This window comes from Macaca fascicularis, chromosome 12 (genome assembly GCF_037993035.2).
Source record: "Macaca fascicularis isolate 582-1 chromosome 12, T2T-MFA8v1.1".
In the NCBI taxonomy this organism is placed as follows: domain Eukaryota; kingdom Metazoa; phylum Chordata; class Mammalia; order Primates; family Cercopithecidae; genus Macaca; species Macaca fascicularis.
In genome coordinates, this window is record NC_088386.1 from 66,151,712 (window position 1) to 66,179,198 (window position 27,487).

Below are 27,487 nucleotides of genomic sequence, written 5' to 3' on the forward strand. Positions count from 1 at the left end.
ATGTTTTTGAACAAGAGCAACTAAAGGATTTATTCATTCCTGAATATACATTCATTTGTTATTTGCTATGATCCATGCCACAGAAATAGAAATATGAATGATTCTGTACCTGCCCTCAGGTGGATAATATTGTTAGGTTGTTATGTACAAGATGAAATGGGAGCCCTGTGGAAGGGCATTTAACAGGGACCTAGAAGTCAGGGAAGGCTTCTAGGAGAAGATGAGCCTGAGGTGTTTCTTATGGGGCTAGGAAGGCTAGTAGTTTGCTGTGTTAGAGTGTAGGCTGAGTTCTGAGGGATGGCAGGAGGTGAGCTGGAGAGGTAAGTAGGTGTCAGATTAGGAAGGGCTTTGTGTGCTGAAGAGTGCCTTTTTTGTTATGAATTGTTGTGGAGAACCACTAAAGATATTAAGCGAAGGCATGACATGTTCATTTAGAAGATTATACTGTCTACCATGTGGAGGATAGACAGGATGGGGCAAAACTAGAGATGAGACTAGCAGAGAGGCTGTCACTGTGGTCCAAGCAAGAACTGATGAGAGCCTGAGTGAAAGCAGTGAGATAGATGGAATGATTCATGTAGGGAGGATAAAAGTAGAGTATATAGGGCTTGGTGACTGATGTAATAGAGGGAGGAATCAGGAATGATGAGGAATCTGGAATGTTTCTGATGTGTTCTTTCTGAACATATTGCAGAAAAGTGATGCCTTTTCAACAACTTTTTAAGAAGTAAATCTCAATGACAGCTGCTAACATTATGATGAAATGATGCTAGAAAACTAAGCATGTAAACAAGGGCCCATCTTTCAATATACCATTGAAGCATCAGTGGTCAGATGGTAGCGAGGTGAAGGAAGCATTCAAAGGTTAACACCTCAACCAGGAGCAGTGGCTCACTCCTGTAATCCCAGCACTTTGGGAGGCCGAGGTGGGTGGATCATGAGGTCAGGAGTCCAAGACCAGGCTGACCAACATGGTGAAACCCCATCTCTACTAAAAATACAAAAATTAGCTGGGCATAGTGGCAGGCGCCTGTAATCCCAGCTACTCAGGAGGCTAAGGCAGGAGAATTGCTTGAACCCGGGAGGTGGAGGTTGCAGTGAGCCAAGATCGCGCCACTGCACTCCAGCCTGGGCAACAGAGTGAGACTCCGTCTCAAAAAAAAAAAAAAAAAATCTCTACAAAAAATACAAAAATTAGCTGAGTGTGGTGGTGCGCTCCTGAAGTCCCAACTACTTCAGTAGGAAGTAGAACTGAGATGGGAGGATTGCTTGAGAATGGGAGCTTCAGGCTGCAGTGAGCCATGTTTGCACCACTGCACGCCAGCCTGGGCAATGACCCTATATCAAAAAAAAAAAAGGGTAAGAACCTCCTCCTCCTCCCACCAATAGCATATGCCCTATGCTCAAGGCCAAAGTTAGCACCTTTTGATGTGATGCACCCCTTGTACAACATGGGAGATGTTCCTCTGGATAATCCTCTTTTTGAAATAATTTTAACAAACAGAAATATCTACAAATATGTTTGCTTAGTTTAAGAATCAAATGCACAATGTAACATATGTTGTGAATCTCTACCTGGTTTCTCAATTATTCCAGACCAAAATATTATGAGAAATAATTAATGACTGGTTTTTCCCTAGTTATTCCTTAGTCTCTTATCCCTTCAGTAATTCATTGTATAAACTCTAATCTCCCATGCTTAGTGTTTTGGCTTTGCCTTCTAGTTGGTCTTTGTGTTTTAGTGATCAGAGATAGGACTCTGATAAAAGGTATATATTCTTTAGAGGTACAGTATAAATCTCTAAGGCAGAACCACTCTCTCTTCTAGAAAGAGTCTTTAGAAGAATTCTGTTATTCTAGAAATTGAACTGCTTCTAGAGGATACTATATATATATATACACACCTAGTATACATATATATGTAGTAAACATATGTAATAAACATATATGTATACTATGTGTATATATATATGTATATTATATTGTACTACCAAAGTTTAACTGAATATAGAATCAAACTGAATTATCTAATAACTAGTAGGATGTAGGATGCTTATGAATCAAAGTACAAGAAGACTATAGAGTGGAAACCTGTATGATTAATTAAAAATTAATTCTTCCAAAAAGAGCTGCATATAGGCCTAAGAACATAACTCTCCTGTGGTTCAAAGGGGCTGTCAATTCCATTGTAAGTCTAGGTAACTATTTATTTTCCAAAGTAAAATGAACAGCTGGCAAAAGGCAATTAACCTTATAAATAATCAGGAATAATTTGTGCTATGTAGTGGCATGCAAATGCCACTTTAGTTGGCCTTTCATTGATATAAAATTCTCCTGAAAATATTTTGTACCATTATTAAATAAGCTCTAAGGGGAGGGAATGACTGTCCCAGCACAAACTGGAAGAATATTTCAAGGTAAGAAGTGAAAAGACAATGCTAATATATATTTTATTTTTTTAAGAAAAAAGAGACTTGTTAAAACACTAGATGTGGTCATACATAGGACATATAAGTGATCCTGCTTAAGATGAATTTCTATCAATCAACCATAGTTGCCCTTTTCCCTCCCTAGTCATTCTCAAGTTAATTATTAGCTATAATCTCAGTTAAGTTTAAAGTTCCTTTAAATTGTGTTCAATGACTGCCTTGTTATTATTTCTTACTAGTGCTAGAGTTGGAATATGCCTTAGAATTCACCATTAGAAAACACCCTGTTTTATAATATAGGAAACTGAGGGCCAAGAAAGCAAAATGACTTGCAGCAGCTCAAAGCAAACAAAGAAGACCCCCACCCCACACTGCTTCAGAACCCTGAAGCACTTAATAGAATGTGCATATATTCATTAATCAGAAACACTTTATTGTGTTCTATTTACTAAAGATAAGTAAGCCACAAAGCCTTCCCTAGTTTTGCCCTGAAATGTGACCATCTTGGTGATATGCATGCATGGTAGGTTCTCATTAACCTTTGTCAGATTTAAGTATACTTAATTCTAATTGGCTTTATTTTCAGTTGGCTGTTATTTGATTTATTGAGATTGACTAATGTAATATACAGTTTTTAGGATTTCAACACAATTTGGGGATTTTTTTTTTTTGCAATGCAGATATTTTCCTTTTGCCCAAGGTAATAATAGACAGGAATGAAAACACTACTTTAAAGAGGGTGTCTGCTCATTTACATATTTTAAAAGTATTAAGATCAAAGGTAATGAGAATTTAATCCATATGGCATGCAGAAGATAAATAAGAATATTAATACTGTATCAAATACTAATTAAAAGAAACACATGGATCTAATTTTAAGAATGTAACGCAAGGATGAAATACTCTTTGTAAAGTTAAAACACGATTCTCTTGTAAAAAGGACAGTTATGGTGAGTTGTTTTCCCCCCTGAGGGTGAAAACTGGCTGGTTCATATATACAGCTTTCTTAGAATCAGAGTAATAATTATGAGCACAGTGATTGTGCCTTAACAGTTAACAAAGTGCTTTCACATCTTTTTTGATCCTCAAAGAAAATCTTTTAGTTCCTGGAACTCTTACCCCTGTTTCACTGAAGAGGAAATATGCTCATAGAGGCAAATGAATTTGGACCTAATACATCACTCTCAGTCTTGATCTCCTTCTCCCTCTCCCTCTTCTCTTTCCCCTTTCGCTTACTGTCCCTACTCCCTTTAATAATAATTACTCAGAAGAGTGCAGGGAGATGAGCACTCTCATTCACTGGGAAGAAGGTGTATAAACTGGTTTTGAGAGTACCTATAACTTATAAAATAATCAAAGATGTCATGAAATATTTATGCCTATGAATGTTTGTGGCATTTCTAAGTGAAAAATTTTAATAAACCAAGTGTCCAACAAAAGAATATTTGGATTATATTATATCTTAAATGATATAATATTAGGACACTATTAAAATCATGTTTACAAAGAATACTTACAGTTTACCAGCAAGTGTTTGTATTTAAATGTTAGGAAAAAAATAGAAAATAAAGTATATAATTTTCATATATGTATTTATGTAAACCCATATGTTTATATATTTTTTTCTCTATATCAGGGGTCAGCAAATATTTCATGAAAGAAACCAGAGAGTCAATAGTTCAGGCTTTTCGGGTCTTAAGGTCACTGTTGCAGTTATTCAATTCTGCCGTTGTAGGGTAAAACAATCATAGACAGTACATAAATAAACATGAATGTGGTTCCAATAAAACTTTATGTGCACTGAAATTTGAACTTCATATAATTTTTATGTCCCACAAAATATTATTAGTGTTTTGGGCTTTTTTTCTAACCATTTAAAAATGTAAAAACCATCCTTAGCTCATGGGCTATCCCTAAACAGATATGGGCCAACGGTCCTATCAACCTGATTGATATTATGGACAAACATACCCTAAAATAGTCAGTTACCTCTGGGTAACAAGATTATAGGCAGTCCTTACTTTCTTCCTTAATACTTACCTGTAATTCTAATATTTCCTCTAATACATATTCTATACTTTAAAAATACAAAGAAAAGGCATTTTTTAAAAGAAAGAGTTTGTCCACGCTTAACAAATTGTAACTGGCAGGGACAGGTTTTGAATAGAAAACCCCTTTCTCCCATTTTTATTGCCTCCTAGCCTCTCATAGCTGAAAGGGTTCTTTAGAGATTTATGAACAATCTAATCCTTTATTTCACAAAAGAAATGAAGACTCCAAAAATTTAAACAGCTTACCCAAGATCATAAGGCAATTAGTGGCAGAGTCCCAGCTAGCCAAAGTCCCCAGACTCCCTATCCAGTGCTGTTTCTTTCAAGAATTTAACAATTCATCTTTTTTTAAGTTGTTAACCAATACTAGAGAACTGAAAAGACAAAAAGGAGATGCAACAGTATCCCAGAGATAATAATTTTAGGAAGCAGCTACCATTCCTAAAGCCTGAGGAACAGAGAGAAGATGTGATTGTTGGAACTTAGACTTGGATGAGGGGCCTTAAATAGTTGAAACTCAGACCTCTGTGTAGGGTTACTGTCGGGCTGGTGCTGGTCTCTGAAGGGATTGCTGAGGCTAGTTCTGGGAGTATGGGGACCCTGCAAACTGGAACGACTGCTACAGCTGAAATCAAGCATTGCTGCCACAATGAAGCTCTGTTGCTGTGGCGACAGTGGTAGAAACAAGAAGCAAACTGGAAGAAGCAAGTCCCTCTTCTCCCTCATGCCTTGTAGTTTCCCTCTAGCATCCCCTGTTGGGAATCTAACAGGGAGTCATGTGGCAAAGGAGAAGTATGATTTGTAGAGTCCCATTCCACCATCACACAGAGCATGGGGCTATGAGTGATATTATTAGGACAAGAAAGAAAGAGAAAAGAAATTAATGTTCTTGTGTGTACATATTTGCACATTAAAACAAGCAAGAAGAAAATGTATATAACTGCTATAGTCCTTGTTACTATAAGTGAAATGGTCACAAAGCAATAGTTGATGCTTATAATTTCCTTATTCCTTACTCCATGATCTCTTAGCCAGGACCTCAGCTTGTTGAGATTCTTTGCCTGGCAAGGTGAGCCTAGGCGCATTCCTGAAGGGTCTGAATCACCAGTGGTTCTGCAGATTTATGCTTGCTGTAGTTTTCTGTAAACCTTTCCTATTAGACATGCAAGTACTAAGAGGTAATCGGAGAATGTCCTGGGCTCCAGACATAGTCCTCTTTGCCCCCATTGTATAGCCCCAATCCTAGCTAATCAGGATCAATACATCCAACAGAGTAATTTCTTTGCCTATTGGTTCAGTTGCGTAAAGAAGCCAAATGCCAAGTGGCAGTGTCAACTTCTAATTTAGTGGAACCATTGTTGCATCCCTTGGTAGAAGCATTCCCTTCTTAAGTACCAAGACCTTAGAACCAGTAGAACTCAAAGTTGTGAGGACAAGGAGTAAAAAATTCTATGTGAAACTATTTTAATTATTTAAAGAGTAATTTTAAAAATCCAGAGTGGACTGATTATCTCTGATATATCATTTCCCTGAAAATACATTTTTACCTCTGACTTTAATCTCCTTGAGGACAAAATCTGTAGCTGGTTCATGTTCACATATCCAGTGGGCCTTATTGTAATACCTGTTACCTGGCAGGCAGTCAATAAACCCTGGTTGAATGGATAGGTTGATAGGCAGCTATAAACCAGCTCATATAGACTAACTGGCTAAAATTAGAAGACTAACAATTTTAAATTTTCCTCTGCTACCTTGCACGTGAAAGCTGTTTCTTCCATCTCTGGACTTACAAATAAACTCTAGTAATTTGTGACTCAGCAATTCCATTTATCAGTATTAGGTTGTTGATTACAACTATATGAATTCCGTAGGGGAGACAGTGGGTCTCCACTCCCCATCAGAGAATCGTAGCTTTGGGTAGTGTTAATATTACTGAGCACTTTAAAATGAAATATCTTAAATTTTAGAAGATTCATTTTCCTGTGAGTAACTTTAAGCAGAGAAGCATTTCATTAGCTCCTTTTCCCAAGTCCTGAGGAACTTCTGAAATGTGAACCAAAGCAGTCTTCCACTGCCCGGAGCTTCTTCACAACATCAAACACTTAATAAAAATGTTTTCCTTAAACCTCAAGCATTTCCAAATATTAAATGTGAAGAGGAAAGATTTGCTCAAACTGCAAAGTGTTCTAGAACTGCAGGGTATGTGAGAATACGTGTGTACTGTATGTGTGTGTGCACGTTTACATGCACACACAAGTATGTTTTTCCTGTTTAATATTTTGGAAATTGATTTAATATTAGGCCCAAACCCTCTCTAAACAAGGTTGCATAAACAAACATACCTGCTTATGTTTGGCTGGTCCCCAGTGTTAACGTCAAGGGTTCATTAGGAAGAGGTAGAAGGGACATACGCTCTCCCTACAACACAGACAAGCTGTTAGCCTGAGAGAAAAAGTGGGTTTTCACAGACAGGTCGCGGCCTGCGGGCTCTTGGAGTTGTGAGATCTGGAGACTTAGAGCTTAAAACCTAAGGGCCGTTGTTTGTGGGGAGGAGGAAGGTGGGGCCAAACGGGTGACAATTCAGATTAATTTGGATTGAATCTTACTGAAGCATACTTTTAAGGGACGGCCTGGACTTTTAAAATAGAACAGCTGTTTTGTATTTGAAGTTTCACTCTCTCCTGAGTTTCTACGAAGTACTTTGTTTTAAACAAACCATATCAAAAGTAGTTCCCAATGAGTGGTATTGGAAACTTAGTGCACATTTTCTGTTGAAGTATTTTGAAAGCATCGAAGGTAAACAAGTGAAGGCTATTAATTACTACTAAAATTTACATTTTACATAATCTGTGCTTTGTTAAAAATTTATTCAACATCCTAGGGTGTTAATGTATTCACTGCATTATCCACAGTTTGTACTCATTTCTCTAAACTAACTGCTAAAAAAAAAATTTCCAATGTTCACTTGTGAAACTTGCTTTAACAGGTAGATATTGTGGTCTAAGTGAACGGACCTCCAGTGCCCCGCTGCGAGGAATTGTGCTGTCCTCAGCCTGTTGTGGCATTATGCAGAGGGCCTTGAAAGCCTACCCAAGGCTTGGCTTTTTAGCAGTAGCTCTGAAGTGCTTAGCGCTTTCTTAGAAGAATGACTCGGTACTGAAATTTTATATAGTCTGGGGAACAGCAAGTTGTTGCACTCAATTAGTCTGTAAATCCTGGGCAAACTAAAGGTTATGGATTGAATATAATTACTCAGTATGTTTGCAGAGCATATCACCATAGAAACAACTATTCATATAAAGCAATAGAAGTATAATTCTTGGTTGTGTAACTAGTTATGTGGAAAATCTATGACTAGCAAAGAACTGGAGAATCTGGATCATCAAATGTAAAGATTTGCATTCTGTAAACAATATGCTTTCTTTGCATGAGACCATTTCAAGCAATTTGAGCACAGTGGGACACTACTAGTTACAACCCAATACTCAGTCCTTTGATTTTTAAAAATATAATTATGAAGTATATTATAAACAAAATATAATTATTATATTATAAATAAAATATAATTATATTTCAAACACCCAGAAGAGAGAGAAAATACCTAAAACTACCCACATAATAGGTTTTAACATTTTACCATATTTGCTTCAAGTGTTGTTAAATTGAAATTCTGTTGAAATCCCCACCATTCCTCTGTCCCAGTTCTATCCTTCTTCTCTTATCTCCATGGTAATCACTTTCCTGAATTTTTATTTTATTCCCTACCATATTTTTATATTTTTGCTAAATGTATAAATTGGCAAAAGCCAATTTATCCTGAAGCAAAGAAATACGGGGCCTCTGCTCCAGTCACTCCTACCACTTCCTCCAAGGCCCAGAAGTTGTTAGGGCCATTGTCAGGGAAACAGCCACAGCCACAGGCTGGAAACCTGGAGCACCACCACAGCCTGGGGGGCAATGCCAAGTCTGGAGTGGGTGGTCTTGGAGCTATTGGCACTACCTCCAGAGCCTCCCAGCTCCCAAGGAAAACCTGCTCCTGGTGGATCCCCCAGTTTCTCTGATGACCATATCTTATCCTGTGTGAAGGATCTGCTCCTTGTTCAGCGGCCATAGCCCAGGCTGCCCTGGGAGCCCTGCCCAGAGAGGCCAAACAGCTACTCTGCTTTCCAAGAACAGAAGTTATAGAGTTGTGATGCCATTTTTCTTCCTTAAATTTGTTGATCAACCATGCTAGAGAAAAAAATGGCATTATCTTTTTACTCTTTACAGAAAAATGTATTACCATATTAGAGTTAAAAAGAATACAACTAATAAATATAAGAAAAACAATATCAAGGTATGTCTAATAGTAATCATAAAGGTATGTCTAATAGTTAATAATATCACATTGTTTTTCTGGACTTTATTATTTAGGGTATTTGCCAGCTTTTACAAGTTGATAACTTAGTATGATTTTTTCTTATTCAAATTTGATATTCAATTTTTTACCTAATTTTATATTTATAATTTTATATTCCTTTTCTTAAATCAGGCACTCAGGCCAGTCACAGTGGCTTATGCCTGTAATCCCAACACTTGAGGAGGCTGAGGTGAGCAGATGGCCCAAGGTCAGGAGTTCAAGACCAGCCTGGCCAACATGGCAAAACCCCGTCTCTACTAAAAATACAAAAATTACCCGGATGTGATGGCACATGCCTGTAATCCCAGCTACTTGGGAGACTGAGGCAGGAGAATTGCTTGAACCTGGGAGGCGGAGGTTGCAGTGAGCTGAGATTGCGCCACTGCACTCCAACCAGGGTGACAGAGCAAGATCCGTCTCAAAAACAAACAAACAAACAAACAAAAACCACTCCTCAAATTGTATAAGCTTCAGTTCCCACAAAACCATATATATATATATTAAAAAATATATGTTTTTAAACTTTGTATAAATGCAGAATATATTTCTCACTCTGCAGGGTTTTTTTTTTTCCTTGAAATGTTTCCAATATTTATCATGTTGATACATATAGAACTCTTGTTAATTTCATGACTACAACACAATATTCTCTTTTTTATTGACATTTTGGTTGTTCGTGATTTTTCACTATTATAAATGATGCTGTGATGGATGTTCTTGTATATATCTCTTTATGTAGAAGCACAAGAAAATTTCTGGGGTATATATCTCCCTAGAAAGGAGTTGCTAAGCCACACAGGATACACATCTACCATTCAGAATATTGCCAACTTGCTCTCCATTTAGTACAAATTTGCACTCACACCAACAGACTGATGAGCCTTCCTTTTCTCCATATTCTCACCAACTCTTTGAATTTCCAGATTAAAACAATAAATTTCCGAGTCAGAAACACAAATGAAATAGCACTTTCTTTGCTTGTCTCTGATTAATAATAAAGATAGTCACTTTCTCATGTGTTACTTTTTGGTAAAAATGTCCTTTGTCCATTTTTTATTTCTTTGGTAAGAATTATTTCTATATTGTGGCTATTAATTATTTGCAGATTATATGCATTGCAAATATATTCTCCTAGCTTGTTCCTTGCCTTCTGTATGTATATGCAGCATCCTTGACTGAACAGATGATTTTAATTTTAACAGTTTTATTAGTTTTTTTTCAACGGCTTACGTGCCTTGTTTAAGAAGCCTTTCCTCCACAAACTGATAAAGATATTAAGCCTCATATCTTTTTAAAGTTTTAATATTTTGTTTTTCACACATAGGTAATCACTCCACCTCAAATTTATTTTTATATGTGATATATGGGATGAACTTAATTTTCTTTTTTTCTGTATGGATAATTAATAGGTCCCACTCCATTTATTGAGTAGTGCATCCTTCCCCTGTTAGATCTTGCTCAACCCTCACAATTTTAACTAAACAACCTAACCTCTGATTTATTATAAAAGCTAACATTTACTGTCTATACAATAATAACATCACGCTTTTGATGATGATGGTATATGTTAATAAGCTATCTTCTCAGGCAAGATTTTTTTATAGCAAGTTTACCAAAGCTGTAAAAAATGTGCAATGGAAAGGAGACAAAAGATGTGTGTCATTATTAACAGGTAAAAACCCCAAAAGTTGAGGATCACCTTAATGTAATGTGGGATATACACCAAGACTGGACAGGCCAACAGTTGTAAGGCGGCCTATTGATTTATAAATTACCTTCTATCCACTTTTGGGGAAGAAAAAAAATATCTGCAAGGGCAAAGGTTCTTCCATGCAACATAACTTTGTGAAGAAGTAGTTTTAGGACTATAATCAGATTAAAGTTCATGATGGCTGCAGAGTCACTACCGGTAGGTCTGTAGAATTCCCAGGAAGCAAAGGGACAGGAGCTTCTGGGGTTTGATGTCATTCAGAGAAGCAATTGAAGTTAGTGTAACAAGTGTTGCTTCCCTACTTCTACTCTGGAAAGGAAACAGGACAATAAGGGGTTTGGGGCAGATGTGCGTGGGGTGGAGTCAAGCTTTAGGGGAGCAGCACCGTTTGCAGGGAAGACGACCTCACTGCCCTCCTCTTCAGTTCTGGTATCATTTTTGGGCGAGGTGAATCCAACCACACATCTCTGGTGAGGGGTGCTCTAAATGGCTGCCAAGATGGCCCCTCCAATGGGCAGCACTGATTTACAGGTGCTCAGCAAGGCCTTGCTCTCCTCCGAAGCAGGAAGAAATCCCATTTCCTTCAGTGGCTTGCTTTTTCTTCCACCTTCCTTTCCCCCACTGTGCCGCCCTACCCTTCCTCTACTTCTTTCTTCCTTTCTCAACTTTTTATTTAAAAAAAAAAAAAAATCCCAGCAGGAGGTGTTGCTCCTAGTTCCCCTGGAAAAGCAAAATAAGTACTCAGCAACAGGCGTTAAATATTCAGACCTTTTGTTAGGAAAAACAATTGTCATTGTGGCTTTTCTTTCTTGAGGCCCAGGGGAGAGAAACAATGGGATTTTCTCTTTCCCTCTTCCACAGAATTCCCTCCTGAGCTTATTCTCTGGAGGTCAACAGATCCTTTTCAGCCACAGCTCACTTCAAAGGGTATAAAAGCAGCAGCTTGCCTAGGAGACACAGCCCGCTAGCCACAGAAACTAGCCTTGGACTCTGGCTGCTCCTGACAGCTCCCCCTGCCCCTGGACTGCTGCCAAACTGCAGAGTCCACCCCCCAACACCGCCTGACACCCCGCACCCCCCTACCGCACCCCCTCCACCCCCTCTCCCTTGACTGAGCTCTGATGATTATTTGAGTGTATTTATTTGTGTAACTACCCCTTGCCTCCCTTACCAGACTGATGGATGTTTTAGAGCAGGGACAAAGTCTAGCTCAATATAATCCACATTTGATCCCTACCTAGGGTTGATCACAGAGAAAGTGGTGAGGGGAGAGATCTCAGCCTGCCTCACCTGCTGACATGAGGCAGAGGCTCTCAGCGGTTGGGTCCTTTCTCGCTGAGCCTTGCCTGCAGGCCTCCAAGAACATGGCATCATTTCCAGATTTGCCTCCACCGTTCCCCTGGCCACATCGAAATCTCTAGAAGAAATGGGAATGACAGGTCAAGGCTAGAAGCATAGTTGTTTTTTTTTTGAATTTCTATTTTACTTAGGGCCACTGGTCTGTATTCATATATCAACCCAAGCCTTTGCTGTGAGGGCTCCATTTCTATAATAATTGCATTTCTCTGTAGAAAAATTAAGATGGGTACTAGGATTGTCTATGCATAGTAAATAACAGCAACCAATATTTCTTGAGCATTTTATTCTGTGCATGCAACTGGGTTAAGTGTTTTTCCCACAGTGTTGTATTTAATCCTGACAATACCTTTTTAAGTAGGCTAGTATCTAAAAGATACACTTCCCTGATGAGCAAACAGTTTGAGAGAAGTTTAGCTCCTTGCCCAAGGTCACACAGCTGGCAAATAGCACATTCTGACCTCAGACTCAGGTCTCATGGTAAGGAAAAAATATTTTCCATCTTGAAGATGTCATTTTCCATATGTAACAGTAAACTTAAAGAAAAAAATAAACCTCAGAAAGCAAGCTAACTTACAAAAGACTTTTTTGTTTTCAAGATAACCTGGCAAAGAGCTGTGTATTTGTCCTCTCCTGTCCCTGTCTTGCTTTCTTTCCTTCTGTCTATAGTTACATTTACACAATGCCAAACTAGTGGATCAAAACAAAAATATAGTGACACCCAGATGTAGAATGTCTTATGTGCATGCCACTCGTCTTCTGGCTAATTAAATGAATCTGAATTTTTTATTGGATTTTAAACTTTTCATCCAGGACTGTGGTCCCGCTATGGGGCTCTAATTCTGTGGTATATCTCCCTCCAACAAACTGGAAAACATTATGAAATTGAAGAGGGTCAGGTGTGGGTATTTATATCCAAGCTATGGATAAAGTTTTTTAATTTTTTTTTCTTTTTAAGAGTAAAACAGGATCTGTACACCCATCACCATTTTTGTAAAGTATTTATTTACCAATTAGTCTGCACTGTGAACTGGTTGATTTAATGATCTCTCGTATGATTTATGCATAACTTTTATTAATTGAGTCTGTGGAGATGAAGGGCAGATATAAATTAGTGTGGAAAATGTATCACTTGTCATTCCTTTAAGGAAATACAGTTCTCTTCAACTATCTTTGCTGTTTGTGTTTTTTCCCCCATTAAGTGTTTCTTGGATTTTAGGTAAAGAATTGCGTAAGTGCCAGAGAATACTCATAGGGATTAGGTGTTGGATTGGACCTTTCGCACTTGTTAACATGATTAATAAGACCTTTTATTGATCTGTAACTTGATTCTTAATAGTTACATTATTTCAAAGGGAGAAGGCAATAAGCGTAAGTTAAAAGGCAACTTAGAATTTCCAACATTGCCATCAGCCACGCAAGCTGCTAATGAGTTATTTTTAGGCTGTCTGCCTTTGATTCTAACCCATAGGAGAAAAATTGAAAGAAGTTTTCAGCAGACAGTAGGTAGTTATCTGGAAATCTGGGATGCTTTTAAGAAGTCAGCTTAACTGAGAACCTTTCCACCTTTGTGTTCTCAGCTCGTGAAATGCAGGTTCATGCTACTGACTGTTATTCCTCTCACGCAACAGTTGTCAACCTTGGCTACACACTGAGATCACCAGGGGAGCTTTAAAGAATATTGATTTGCTGAAGTCCCACCCCCAGAGATTCTGATGTAATTGTTCTGGGGTGTGGTCTGCCCATTGGGATGATTTTAAAGTTCCCCAGATGACTCTAATGTGCAGCCAAGGTTGAAAATGACTGCTCTAGGGACATGCACAGAAAGGAAACCTGATAAATAAGTCTTACACATAAATTCCAGCATGTCCTCAGGTTTCCACTAGCCTAAATAATGCATCCCAGGTGAATAATGTAGTACTCATAGTAATTCTTTGTGTCCTGAGCCAAGAAGAGTTTCAGGAGTCACTTGAGCATGTCTTCATTTGATGGAGTGGGGGAGGACCCAAAAAAGTACCAGTTCTTATACCCAGCTCCCCTCGGAAAGCTTCAGATGGAAAAAAAGTCACATGGATGTGCTGTCTGCTCACCTCCTCCTCCTGCCTGCATTGTAGAGCCTTGAGTTCTTGCAGAACCATCCTCAATTTTTCATACCTTTTTGAGGTTTTTCAGGAGTGGACACAATAGGCACAGGTACTCTCTTGGCCTGGCCCCCTTGTGAGATTTGTGAGATGACCAACTCGCATTAGGGGTACCATTTGCGGGCAGTGCAACAGTCCAAGTGATCAGGACACCTATAGCTCTGGCCTTGTCAGCAACAGGCTTTAACAAGCAATAAGTAAGGAAATCGAGTCGCAGTTCTTGGAGTTGGAAATCACTTCAAGAAATCACACAGTGGCCAGGTGTGGTGGCTCACACCTGTAATCCCAGCACTTTGGGAGGCCGAGGCGGGTGGATCACTTGAGGCCAGGAGTTCAAGACTGACCTGGCCAACATGGTGATACCCTGTCTCTACTAAAAATATTAATATAAAAGTTAGCCGGGCATGGTGGCGTGTGCCTATAGTCCCAGCTACTTGGGAGGCTGAGGCAGGAGAGGTTGAGGTTGCATTCCAGCCTGGACAACAGAGGAGACTTGAAAGAAAGAAAGAAAGAGAGAGAGAGAGAGAGAGAGAGAGAGAGAGAAAGAGGAAGGAGGGAGGGAAAGGAAAGGAAAGGAAGGGAAGGGAGGGGAGGGGAGGGGAGGGGAGGGGAGGGAAGGGAAGGGAAGGGAAGGGAAGGGAAGGGAAGGGAAGGGAAGGGAAGGGAAGGGAAGGGAAAGGAAGGGAAGGGAAATCACACAGTGTTTGTTCAGGGAGAGAAGGTTTTCTTGTCCTCACTTAGGAAAGCAGCAGCTTTGGCGGAGTGAATTTACTAAGCAGTGGAGTGAAAACTGGAAACTAGAATGCAGATCTTTTTCTAGTAAATGCTATATTATAATCCAAAAGTATACCTCTATATTGCTTTGGGTTTGGTCTTCGACTATGTGGGATGTAGCCATTTGTTTTGGTTGCCTTTACTCTGTGACCTAAAGTTCACAGGCTCAGTCATTTTGCAGTTCCTCTGCACTAGACTCAACAGAAACACAAGGCTGAGAGCAGTAATTTTCACAGCAGCCTGGGCCTCACCAACATGATTTATGTGTTTTTACTTGGAGAATATACTTTAATGCTGAGATTTTTCTGATTATCTTTTTGTGTGCACCCGCTCACCACATGGGCTCTTAATTTAGAAAATATTTAGCAATTACATGTGGAATTGATACTTTACATAAAAGCAAAAATGGTGCCTGTTATGTATGTTACTAAAAATTTTGATGTCTTTTATTTTTCTGGCTACAGAGATGCATGACCCAAAGAAATGGCTCATTATTTTTCATTTTCGGTGAGATGAAAAGTTCTTAATTTAAAAGTGGATCTTCCCCTGGAATAAAGGTCACATGGTAGAAGTTTTAGTTTAGTGGTCCTGAAGCCTTTGCCAGGCACCAGAGATACTGCTGTGTACTCATAAATTTTAATTGCTGATGGCTGGGAGCCAAATCTAAATTTGATTTGAACTAAGTCTAAAATTTTGTGAAATTAATTTTGATGTCAAAATCAGACACCTTGGCAGCTTTTTAGAACATAATTCTTCCATAACTTCTACTTTGACAATTGATTATCCAAACATTTAAGAGTCTGTATAAACAACACTCAAGTAAAAGCTTTGGAACTCAATTCATGTGGATTTTCTTCTTTTAATGAATGAATATGTTGGTTTTCTGTCTTGCTAAGTCTACCCAATGCCAACAAAGCAAGAATTTCAGGATTTTTGCTGAAGGGTCACTTTGTGGTAAGAGAAAAATTACATAAACATCTGTGCTACCAGTTGTGTAAAAGTATAGCACATATACTTACATATAGTACATAATTTTAGATAATGATAATACTGACTGACTTAGATATTTACTATACTGTACTTTTTATTATTATGTTAGGGTATAATCCTTCTACTTATAAAACAATGTGTGCTGTAAAACAGTATGCCATGTTATGCCAGCAGCAGCCTCATACATCTCGTGTTTACCACATCTCTTGATTGCATCATTTTCTCTTGTGCTTGATTTAATCTCATGTTGTTTTGTTCATCATGGCCCCTAACTGTACAAAACTCATGGCTAATGTTGCCAGTAAGAGGCCACATTGAGTGACTGACCTCAAAACAAAAGTGATTAAGAACCACTTAACTACAAATGTAGAAAGTCAGTGATGGTTATTGCTCACCAGTCAGGTATGTCCTATTCCACCATAGCTACGATCTAGAAGAACAAGAGCAAAGTGATGGAAGTTGTTAAGAGATCGGCTTTATTGAAAATAATGAGACTCACAAAAATTCACGAAGGGTCTATATCATGTATAGAGAAACTTTTAATGACCTGGACTGATGGCCAATCACAGAAGCACATTCTTCTCAGTACCATAATGATCACAGCCCAAGCAGAAGGTTTGTTTGCAATGTAAAAGAAAGGCCAGACCTAACTACAGTGTTGAATTTACTGTTAGCTCTGGGTGATTTAAACAACTCAAGACTTGTTATTCACTACATAAAGTAAAAGTGAGCACTGAATCTGAGTGCTGGTGTGAAAGCAGCTGAAGAATTTTTGGAAACTCTAGATAAGCTGATTATGGAGGAAAATTACTTGTCAGAGCAAATTTTCAATATGGATGAAAGCTCCCTATTCTAGAAATAGATTTCTAAATGGACTTATACATATGGATACCAAGTCAATGTCAGGTTTCAAGGCTTTTAAGAATAGGATAGGCTGGGCGCAGTGGCTCACGCCTGTAATCCCAGCAGTTTGGGAGGCCGAGGTGGGTGGATCACCTGAGGTCGGGAGTTTGACACCAGCCTGACCAACATGGAGAAACCCCGTCTCTACTAAAAATACAAAATTAGCTGGGCCTGGTGGCACATGCCTATAATCCCAGCTACTAGGGAGGCTGAGGCAGGAGAATTGCTTGAACCTGGGAGGCGGAGGTTGCGGTGAGCCGAGATCGTGCCATTGCACTCCAGCCTGGGCAACAAGAGTGAAACTCCGCCTCAAAAAAAAAAAAAAAAATAGGATAACAGTCTTGGTTGGGGGGGAATGTTGCAGCCTACAAATTAAAACCCTTTGTGATCTGGCACTATGAGAGACTCAGGGTCTTCAAGCATATCAACAAACACACACAAGCCAGGCTTGGTGACTCTCTTCTGTAATCCTAGCCCTTTGGGAGGCTGAGGAGGGTGGATCCATTCAGGCCAAGAACTTCAAGACAGCCTGGGCAACACAGTGAGACTTCATCTCTATACAAAATTAAAAAAAAAAAAAAAATTAGCCAGGTGTGGTGGAACATGCCTGTAGTCCTAGCTACTTGGGAGGCTGAGGCAGGGGGATTGCTTAAGCCCAGGATTTTGAGGTTGTAGTAAGCAATGATCTTGCCATTGTACTCCAGCCTGGGTGACAGAGCAAGACCCTGGCTCAAGAAAAGGGAGAGGGCACAGAGTGCCAGTGTACTACAGGAGCAATAAGAAGCATGGTTGACTCAACTCCTCTTTCAGGATGCCCTATTGAATTGCTATACCAGTGAAATGAAGTACTGTTTGGAGAACACCTTCCAAAATTTTGCATATTGTTGATAATGCTCCCACACAGTCTTCTTTTATTGACGATCTTTATCCCAACATCAAAGTGGCATTTCTCCTTCCAAATATCACCTCCGATCCAACCAATGGATCAAGGAGTTATAGCAGTTTTTAAGGTCTACTTCCTGAAGAGGACCTTTGTTCAGGCTATTGCTGCAGCTGAGGAAGACACTGAGAAAACACTGATGCAATTCTGGGAGGATTATAACATCTATGACTGCATCGGGAACCTTGCTTGGGCATAGGGTAATGTCACCAAAGAATCTATGAATGTCATCTGGAAGATGACACTGAAGAGGTTCATCCATGACTTTAAAGAATTTGCCAACGTTGCAAAAATCAACAAGGCTGTGGTTGAGATAGCCAACAACTTTAACCTGGGTGTGAATAAGAATGAGATTGGGAGCATCCAGAAGTGATTCCTGAGGAATTAACTAATAATTAGTTATTGGAACTGGAACAAGAACATGCAGCTGAAGAAGAGGCAAGAGAAAACGAAACTGCAGGAGAAGATGAAAAAAAGAAGAACTGCCAAGAAAATTGAGGCTTTAGCAGAAGTTTTTTAGACCTCAACAAGCTCCATAAAAAGTTTGATATCATGGACTCCAGCACTGAAAGGTTTTCAATAATATAGAGGAATGTTCATGGTATATTTGCTTACAAGAAAATCTATAATGAAAAAAAGAAACAAACTAAGTAAACCACTATGGACGTATTTCTGAAAAGAGTGACACCACTTCCTCAAGAAGAGCTCCAGGCAGGCCATTTAGGAGGTGTTTCAGAAGGCATTGTTATCGTAGGAGATGATAGATCCGTGCATGTTCTTGCCTCTGAAGACCTTCCAGTGGGACAAGATATGGATGTAGAAGACAGTGATATTGATGATCCTGACCCTGTGTAGGCCTAGGTTAATGTCTATGTTTGTGTGTTAGTTTTTTAACAAAAAAAGTTTCAAAAGTTAAAAAAAAAAAAAGATTTTTAAAATAGAAAAAAGCTTATAGAATAAAGATATAAAGAAAATGTTTTTGTACAGCTGTACACTGTGTTTATGTTTTGAGCTAAGTGTTATTATGAGTCAAAACATTTAGAAAATTTAAGTTTATAAGGTTAAAAAGTTACAGTAAGCTAAGGTTAATTTATTATTGAAGAAAGAAAAAAATTTTAAATAAATTTAGTGTAGTCTAAGTGTACAGGGTTTATAAACTCTGGCAAAGTAATGTCCTTCACATTCAGTCACCACTCACTCACTGACTCACCCAGTGCAACTTCCAGTCCTGTAAGCTTCCTTTATGTCAAGTACCCTATACAGATGTACCATTTTTTATCTTTCATATCATATTTTTACTGTACCTTTTCTAAGTTTAGATACATAATGCCATCATATTGTAATTGCCTATTGTATTCAGTACAATAATACGATGTACAGGTTTGTAGCCTAGGAGCAAAGGCTGTACTGTGTTAACCTAGGTATGTAGTAGGCTGTACTGTCTAGGTTTGTGTAAGTTCTCTATGAAGTTTACACAATAACAAAATCGCCTAACAACACATTTCTCAGAACATTATCCCCATCATGAAGTGACATATGCCTGTATATGAGTGATATGGGAAGTTATTTTCCAGGACAACAGTCTTGTTACAGTTACTTTCTTTAAACAGAACCAAAAGGGATAGGAGAGTAGATGTTTTCTATGAGTAAAGATAAAGATTTTTTTAAATGAGGGGTTTCTTTTTTTTTTTTTTTTTTTTTTTTGAGACAGAGTCTTACTCTGTCCCCCAGGCTGGAGTGCAGTGGCACGATCTCGGCTCACTGCAAGCTCCACCTCCCAGGTTCACGCCATTCTCCTGCCTCAGCCTCCCGAGTAGCTGGGACTACAGGCGCCCGCCACCACGCCCGGCTAATTTTTTGTATTTTTAGTAGAGATGGGGTTTCACTGTGTTAGCCAGGATGGTCTCGATCTCCTGACCTTGTGATCCACCCACCTCGGCTTCCCAAGGTGCTGGGATTACAGGCGTGAGCCACTTAGCCCGGCCCAAATGAGGGATTTCTGTCTCAAAAGTTCTACCTTAACTTTTCTTCTTATAGTACAAGAGTAGACACCTAAGGTGGTTGGAAAAAATGGAAATACTCGTTCATATTTTGGTTTTACATCCAGCGAAATGTCTCATTATATCCCTACCCCACCCTCACACCCCTATATTAACATATTTTTTTAAGCTGCCTGTAATGAGGCAGCCAGAGTGGGAACCCACCAAATGCACTCTCCTCACACCAGCTGAGGCTACTTTCTTCATACTTTTTTCAAACATTTCCCTGCCCACCCATTACCAGAAGTAGTATACTATATATGATTGATTGATTTTTTTTTTTTTTTTTTTTTGCCTCAAAACTGTCTGAATCTACAAAATTCAGTATCTGAAAGATCTTCCTCTTTGTATTTTCCTGCATAGACAGGGGCATGGAACTGAGCTAAGAAAAATCTGGCTGAATTTGGAGAAGAAAAAGTGGTCTGCTGCAGAGAAACCCAAGAGGGGAGAGTCGGTGGTGTGGTGCTACACTTGGACACCAGATTTAGAATTGCCTGGACCATGGGTTGTAGTGTTCACAGTGGCTTCTCTCCCTCAGGTCCTCTAGGGTGCTATGGGGAGAAACGCTTGGCCACGATACTCTCTACACTCACAGTCTCTCAGATTTTGGCTTGATAGTGGGATCTTAGAGTCAATTACCTTGAGAGAATATGTCTCAATATTCAGAGACCACAGACTCCTGCTAAAATGGGCTGGAGAAGAAAAAGGACATAATAGCAGATTTGCTCTCAACTTAAATTGCTCTCAATTTAAAAGTGAACATTATCAAAGTGGGCCTTTGGATGCTTGATTACTTCTCTCTCCCACCTTGGAGCTTTGTTTTTTCCAATTGCCTCAGGTGTAGATAATTTTTTCTTTAGGAAAATCTATTGACATAATTATAAATTTAGGTTTTTGATTGCTCTCCTTTGAGCATCAGCGGATTCCTGTGGACTTAAGAGATTGTACAGTATCAATATGTGCCTGCAATTTCAGACCTTCACAAAGGCTCATCTCATTTCCAGGAAGCCTAAAACTCTTGGGTATCTGTATTAAAGGTACATAGACCCTCTAGTATTTCTCATGATCATGCTAAATGAGTTCAAACTACTTTCTCTGAGATCAAAAATTAAAAATCAAAGAGATGCCAGGGTTGTAAACCATACTTTTTCAAATTCAATATACAAAAGAGATTTTCTGTGAAAGTGTCAGGTTAATGACAAAGAGGTTAGTGACAGCAAAGGGTGGCTAACACAGTCATTGGTTGGCAGGCCTAGTGTGGAAAGGGAGGGTGCAGCAGAGCAGCACAAAGCCTTTTTTTTTTTTTTTTCTTTTCTGGAAAATTCTTTCACAGATTTTCAGCCCTGCAATCATAGAACTTTAGAATTAAAAAGGATTTTAGTAATCTTCTGTTCCAGCCCTCTTGATTCAGGGGTGAGGAACTGAAGCCCAGAGCATGTGATTGGCCCAAGGCCAGGAAATCACATTTCCTGGTTAACTTGCTTAAGGTCTCTTCCCCTGTACTTCTGCCAAAAGAATAATGTATATGCAGAACACACCAGTATTATGCATTGAGCTTAAAAACACATTAAGCTTGGTAGTAGAAATCTAGAACCAGCTGCAAATGTTTACTTCCAGAAGTTCAACCATTTTGCAATAAACATGCAGTTGCTTCTCAACTCAAGGCAGTATATTCCATTATTAAACACATACTCCATATCAAGCATTATCTTATACACATTATCTTATTCAATTCCCACAATAATCCTGTTGAAGTTTATTTTTTAATTCCCACCTACAATGTGGAAAGTGAGGTATGAAGAGTTAAATCATTTGCCCAAAATCCCATACCCAGTGCTGGAATTCCAACCAGATCTACCTGAGCCAAAGCCCTCACCATAACCATATCATTAAAATTGTTCTCATATGTGCCATTCTGTTGATAGAGGTGCTTTTTGAGGATGTTTCGGGCATGGCAGGGTAGAAATATCCCTAAAAAGCTTTATATTATGGTGAAGTTGGTGGTAAAGGGCCAACCTGGCAATACTAATGAGGCTGTCCTTCAAAGACATAGGATTCAAGTGAAAGTTTCTCTTTAATAAGCCCATTCTGTACACCCTGGGTGAAGAGGAAAGGGAACCAAAGATTTGTAGAATTTTGGGGCAAGAAGAGAGATTAGAAACCCTCCCCAAACACCTCAGTAAACCCATGAGAAAACCAGAGCTCAGAGAAATTAAGAGCCTTGCCAACATTTCTAGGTTAAAACAAAATGAGTGAATGGATTGGCAGGCAAAGAGAAAAGAAGGCAATTCACATTTATTGAGCACTTACTGTGTACTAGGCCATGTCCCTGGGTGCTGTTTGAATTTCCTTTCTTTTCATCTGTCTCCTTCACTGACCATAAGGTTCATGAGGGCAGGGCAGGGATCATGTCCACTCTGTTTAGTGAAGTATCCTTGGTGCCCATCACATGGCCATGGTAGATGCTCAATAAATATTTCTGACTGTTGGAATACATTAATGAATGAATCACTCACCAACTCTAAGGAGTCTTATCATCTCTTACATATCTCTCTCTCTATCTATATAGATAGATATATCTATCGATACATATACATATGTAGATATATAGACAGATATATCTATATCTGTTTTATGAGATAGTTCTCATATCTAGATATCTAGATCTATATATAGATATATATAGATAAATATAGAGAGATTATATACCTAAATAGATAGATAGATGGATACATAGATCTCTAAATCTATTTACATCTCTTTCTATACATAGATCTATCTGTCTATAGCGAGAGGAGGAGATAGATTTCTAGAAAGAGAGACAGTGAGCCAGCCTTGCCCTGTTGCCCAAGGTGAAGTGTAGTGGCATGATCATAGATCATTGCAACCTCAAATTCTTAAACTCAAGCGATCCTCCCACCTCAGCATCCCAAGTGACTGGACTACAGGAACTTGCCACCACACTTGGCTAATTTTTAAAATTATTTTTTGTAGAGACAAGGTCTCACTATGTTGCCCAGGCTGGTCTTGAACTCCTGGGCTCACGCGATCCTCCCACCTTGGCTTTCCAAAGTGCTGGGGTTACAGGCATGAGCCACCATGCCTGGCCCCATCTCCATTTTATAAATAAGAAAACCAAGGTGCAGTGACCCAAAGCAATTTACCCAGGTTCATGGAGTTTACCTAAGTCAGTTGATTGCAAGGTGCGTAACCCCTTGTATACAACAGCACAGAAAAGCTACATCACCAGGCTGATAAGCGGATCTGAATATTAGCTAACACTGGCTCTCTCCTGCCTCTTAGCAAGAGCTGGAGAACAAAGACCCAAGTGAGGTCTGTTAGTCCTAAGATGTTGTTATTATCACAATACATACTGAGATCTACTTATAGTATGCTGTGAGACATCATAAGTAATTAAATGAGAACTGCACATCTTAAAATAAATGAGCTCTATACACTTGAACATGATGCAGCCTTGGCCTTCCACTGTTTTGTTTCCAGCTCTCTCTAATGTTCACCTTAGTAGTCTTTAGGAGCATCTGTAAGACTTTCCTGTGTCATGAAACATCCGAACATTTTTCCTAGAGAATCTATGTTATTTCTTGGAGCTCACTGATATTATATATTCTGATATTCATAAAGACACTGTCACCAACTGTGAGTGGTGTCAGCCCAGCATTCCTTCTCTTCCACTTTGATCATGTTACCTTCCTTCTTATGGAAAATTATACCCTAACATTCACACTGTGGTTCTGATGGGGCTGTCAGGCATATTACACTAAACCCTGGCCAGAACTTTGGGTATGTGACCCAAGCTCATCTATCCAAATCAACTATCTCCCTGATCACTGTAATTGGTCCAGAGTAGGACAAATGCCTCAAGTTAGGCCTCTCTGAGACTTTATATGTGGCTACCCCTTGACCTCCAAATCCCATCCTCCTGCCCTGTCATTTCTACCACCACCACCATGGCCAACTAGAGGAAGGCTGTATGAAGTTAAAAAAAGGTATGGTCAGTGCATGGCGAAGTTGGGGAGAAGACAGCAGAGATGAGAGATGAGGAGAGGAGAGACTCTAGGCTTACAGGGGACAGCAGAGAGAGAAGATGCAGGTTATATGATTTTAGTCCCTGGAATACCTGAAGCCAGCTCTTCTAGTAAGCCAGTGTTTCCTATGTTGGGTAAACACATTTGCAGTGGTTTCTGTCATTTGCAACTAACAGACATCTAACAGTTTTTCTAATAGCAAATAGGAATTTTACCAGAGGTTTCAGGGGGGACAGGAACATGATGGCTAACTTTGTGCTGTGAATTCATTGCCTGAGGCTGGCGGGGCCTGAACATCCCACCCAGTAGCAGATGTGTTGAGGTAAACTGTGCCACAAGCTAAGACTTACCCTTTGTGTGCGAATCCCAATCCCATCTGTATTTCAGTCGCCACCTCCTCCTTGCAGCCTTTCCTACCTTGCTTTTCTCTGGTTGTTCCAATCTGCCCAATGAGCGTGCACTCTTTCCCAGCACAGAAACACACCCTTGTTGCTGTCACTTTCCTCTCTACTTTCCTGAAGGCAGCAACTACCAAGTACAGCAAGTAATCATTAAATCCTCACTGGCTGCTCTTGACCCAGCTGAATTTGTGGTGTGAAGAGGACCTAAGGACCGTGTCGTGCCCCAGGCTTCTGAGAAAGAACCTGTGCAGGAGAGGGATATAGACATGGGCTCCGGAGCCTGATGATCACATCTGGCTCTGACATTGATGAGCCATGGAATCTCAGGCAAGGAAGTTACTTACCCTCCCCAAACCTGAGTTTTGATTTCTGTAAAATAGGAACAGTAACCATCATTTTGCAGGGTTGTGGTGAGGAGTAAAGATAGTACATGCCAATCACACCAGGTAGGGGGTGCTCCAAAAATGATAGTTCTTGCACTACTGCCTTAACTAAAGACAGCCAGATGATTGATGGGAATCTTGTGGCCACTGGAGACATGAGTTGTCTGGTGCAGCCTTAGGTGAGGAAGACCGAATTATGAGGTAGAAGCCATTATTAGCCTTATGTCTCTGCTGCATCTTAATTTTGCCCCTCTTCTCCTTGTTTACTGTTATTCTCTAAGTGCTTGTTTTTGTTTTTGTTTTATGAGACACGGTCTCACTCTGTTACTCAGGCTGGACTGCAGCGGCATGAACATGGCTCACTGCAGCCTGGAACCCCCAGATGCAAGCAATCCTCCCACTTCAGCCTCCTGAGTAGCTAGGAGCAGGCACACGCACTGCCACGACTGGCTCATTTTTGTATTTTTTGTAGAAATGGGGTCTTGTCATGTTGCCCAGGCTAGTCTTGAACACCTGGGCTCAAGCAGTCATCCTGCTTTGGCCTCCCAAGGTGCTGGGATTATAGGTGTGAGCCACCATGCCTGGCTTCTGAGTGCTTTAAGGGTATTCCCAGCTGTCCAAGGTCCCCCAGCTCCAAAGAGCATGCCATCTGTGCCTTCGTAGGCTTCCCTTCTCACTGTTATTCCAACCAACCTTTCCCCTTGCTCAGCTAGCCTAATGAATGAATGAGGCTTCTGTGGTTGCGGTTGCTAAGGAATCCACCCTCCCAAATGTGGCTGCATCTTAGTGAGGACCTTTTAAAGTCAAAATACCTGAATCCAGGTGTTTCCAACATTTTCACCATCTATTACACCTTTTATTATTCTCTCTCTTGTTAATGCTATGTTTCGAAATGGATGTCTTCTCCCAAGGGTAGGATTTGTTTAATAAAATTAATTTTCCCACTTTATTAATTATAGGAATGGTTGCCATTAGGGCTTGCCCAAGAGCATGATACAGTCAGTGTTACCACACAAAGTAAGTTAATTTTTGGCCAAAAGGAAAAAAAATTTTGAAGTACTCATTAATCTGTTTGTGATTCTGGCTGGGTTTGTTGTAATACTGCAAATAATTCAAGTCCCATTACAACCTTTCTGAGGGGCACCCCTACCTGAACTCCCCCTAAAGCTGTCACTTCAGGTAGAGGTCCTGGAGAGGACTGGCCCATGAGCCCCTTACCTGGTAGGTGGTCCCTCTTTGACTGTTACCATTTCCAGCCCCTCTGCTTTCTCCTCACCAGAGCTGGCTTTTACCTGAGTTCATCTGGGCCTCAGAGTACAACGTAAATTGTGCAGAACGATGTTTCTAACTGTTCCACATACCTACGCATTACCATGCAGTCATAATTGGACTTGATTTGGCCATGAAATTCCTTAATTCTGACTACATGTTTTCTCCCACTCGTAAGGTTTATAGGGGGAAGAACAACTCATTTAAATAGGCATATCTTCCTCTGTTCTTTTTCCATCCTCTGCCCCCAAAGCACCACTACCCTACAAACCTCCCGCTGCCCCCCAGGGCCTAGAGAAGGCACTTTAAGGGGATAAGAAAGGATGCATTTTGTAGGAAGCAACCTCCAAGATGAGTTAGGTGAAAGAAGCCATTGTTCTTAACACACATAGTCACCAGCCACAGGCCTGTAAAATAAGCTTAGATTCCTTCAGAAAAGGAGTCTCTTTGAGCAGCCTAGCCCCTTCTAACTAGGTGTACTATCTTCACCTCTTCTTGACCCTCATGAAGTTGGTTTTCTGTCTACACATTTCTCTGCTTAGGCAAGAAAATATGGCTGGGGTGGGGAATCTCTATTCCAGGAGTGTAGTGCTAGAATCCTGGGCTGTCCAACGTTTACCTTGCCTTACTCTCAGCGTCCCTGTCTTCCTTGGGAAATCTCACCGTCTAGGTGGGAAGTAGGTTCCATGTTGTCTCTCTCTCACTACAGAGCCACCATGGAACAAAACCTTGAAAGAGGCCCTGCCTCGAGAACAGCCTGGCCAACATGGTGAAACCTCAGCTCTACTAAAATACAAATAAAATTAGCCGGGCATAGTGGCTCACCTGTAATCCCAGCTACTCAGGAGGCCGAGGCAGGAGAATCGTTTAAGCCTGGGAGGCAGAGGTTGCAGTGAGCCGAGATTGTGCCACTGCCCTCCAGCTTGGGCTACAGAGCGAGACTCTGTCTCAAAAGAAAAAAAAAAGAGGCCCTGCCAAGCTGGTGCTCCTGCCAGACTCTTCAGCCAACCAAGCAAGGAGATGTGGAGGTTGGAGAACAACAGCCACAAGGCCTGTTTCTATTGCCTGGCCCTCCAGAGTGTCCCTGGATCCTGCCTATTGTCCACACTGGGTTCTCTACCCTCCCATCAATTCTATGAGTCCCTGACTTCCAATGAATTTCCTTTTTGCATAAGATGGTCTCAGTTGTTCTCACCCTGTCTAGTGGCTAGGGAAAAAAAGAAAAGACGGTCTCAGTTTCTGATGACTACAATCATGAACCCTAACGGATTGTGGTATTATCCTCAAGGTGAATGAATCTTCTGGACAAGCAGATATAATAATATCTATTATTTGTGTCTCTGTTGCCAACATTTCTGACTCTGTGTTTTGCTGTTTATTGCTCACTTAACTAAAAAGCTTCACATTCTAATACAATGAATTGGAATAAGATGGCTAGAGAAAGATCAGGACAATATCAGAGTAGGGAACAAACAATTCTAAAAGAGTCTAGTTGTGCAACCTATTGCTCAAGATAGCACCTAAACATCATAATTATAGCATTTGGGGACAACTAAAATGATTGATTTTCCAGAAAATATCTGTTGTTTAATTACAGGATCATATGGGTCTTTTGGCAACCAACAGATGCCAAAACAGACTTTAAGCACCATCTT

General features: G+C 40.0%; 1 protein-coding gene and 1 long non-coding RNA gene across 2 annotated transcripts in view; one reads left to right on the forward strand and one right to left on the reverse strand.

The window, feature by feature from the left end:
- The window catches only part of MYO3B (myosin IIIB), a 491,510-nt gene that overhangs the window by 411,788 nt on the left and 52,235 nt on the right, over positions 1–27,487 (forward strand). The gene's annotated exons all lie outside the window — the stretch shown is intronic.
- LOC135966546 (uncharacterized) lies at positions 9,437–22,271 on the reverse strand. Its single transcript, XR_010579910.1, has 3 exons — positions 22,044–22,271; positions 11,881–12,007; positions 9,437–11,310 (listed from the first exon to the last, which is right to left on the reverse strand). It is a non-coding gene; the product is annotated as an uncharacterized lncRNA (long non-coding RNA).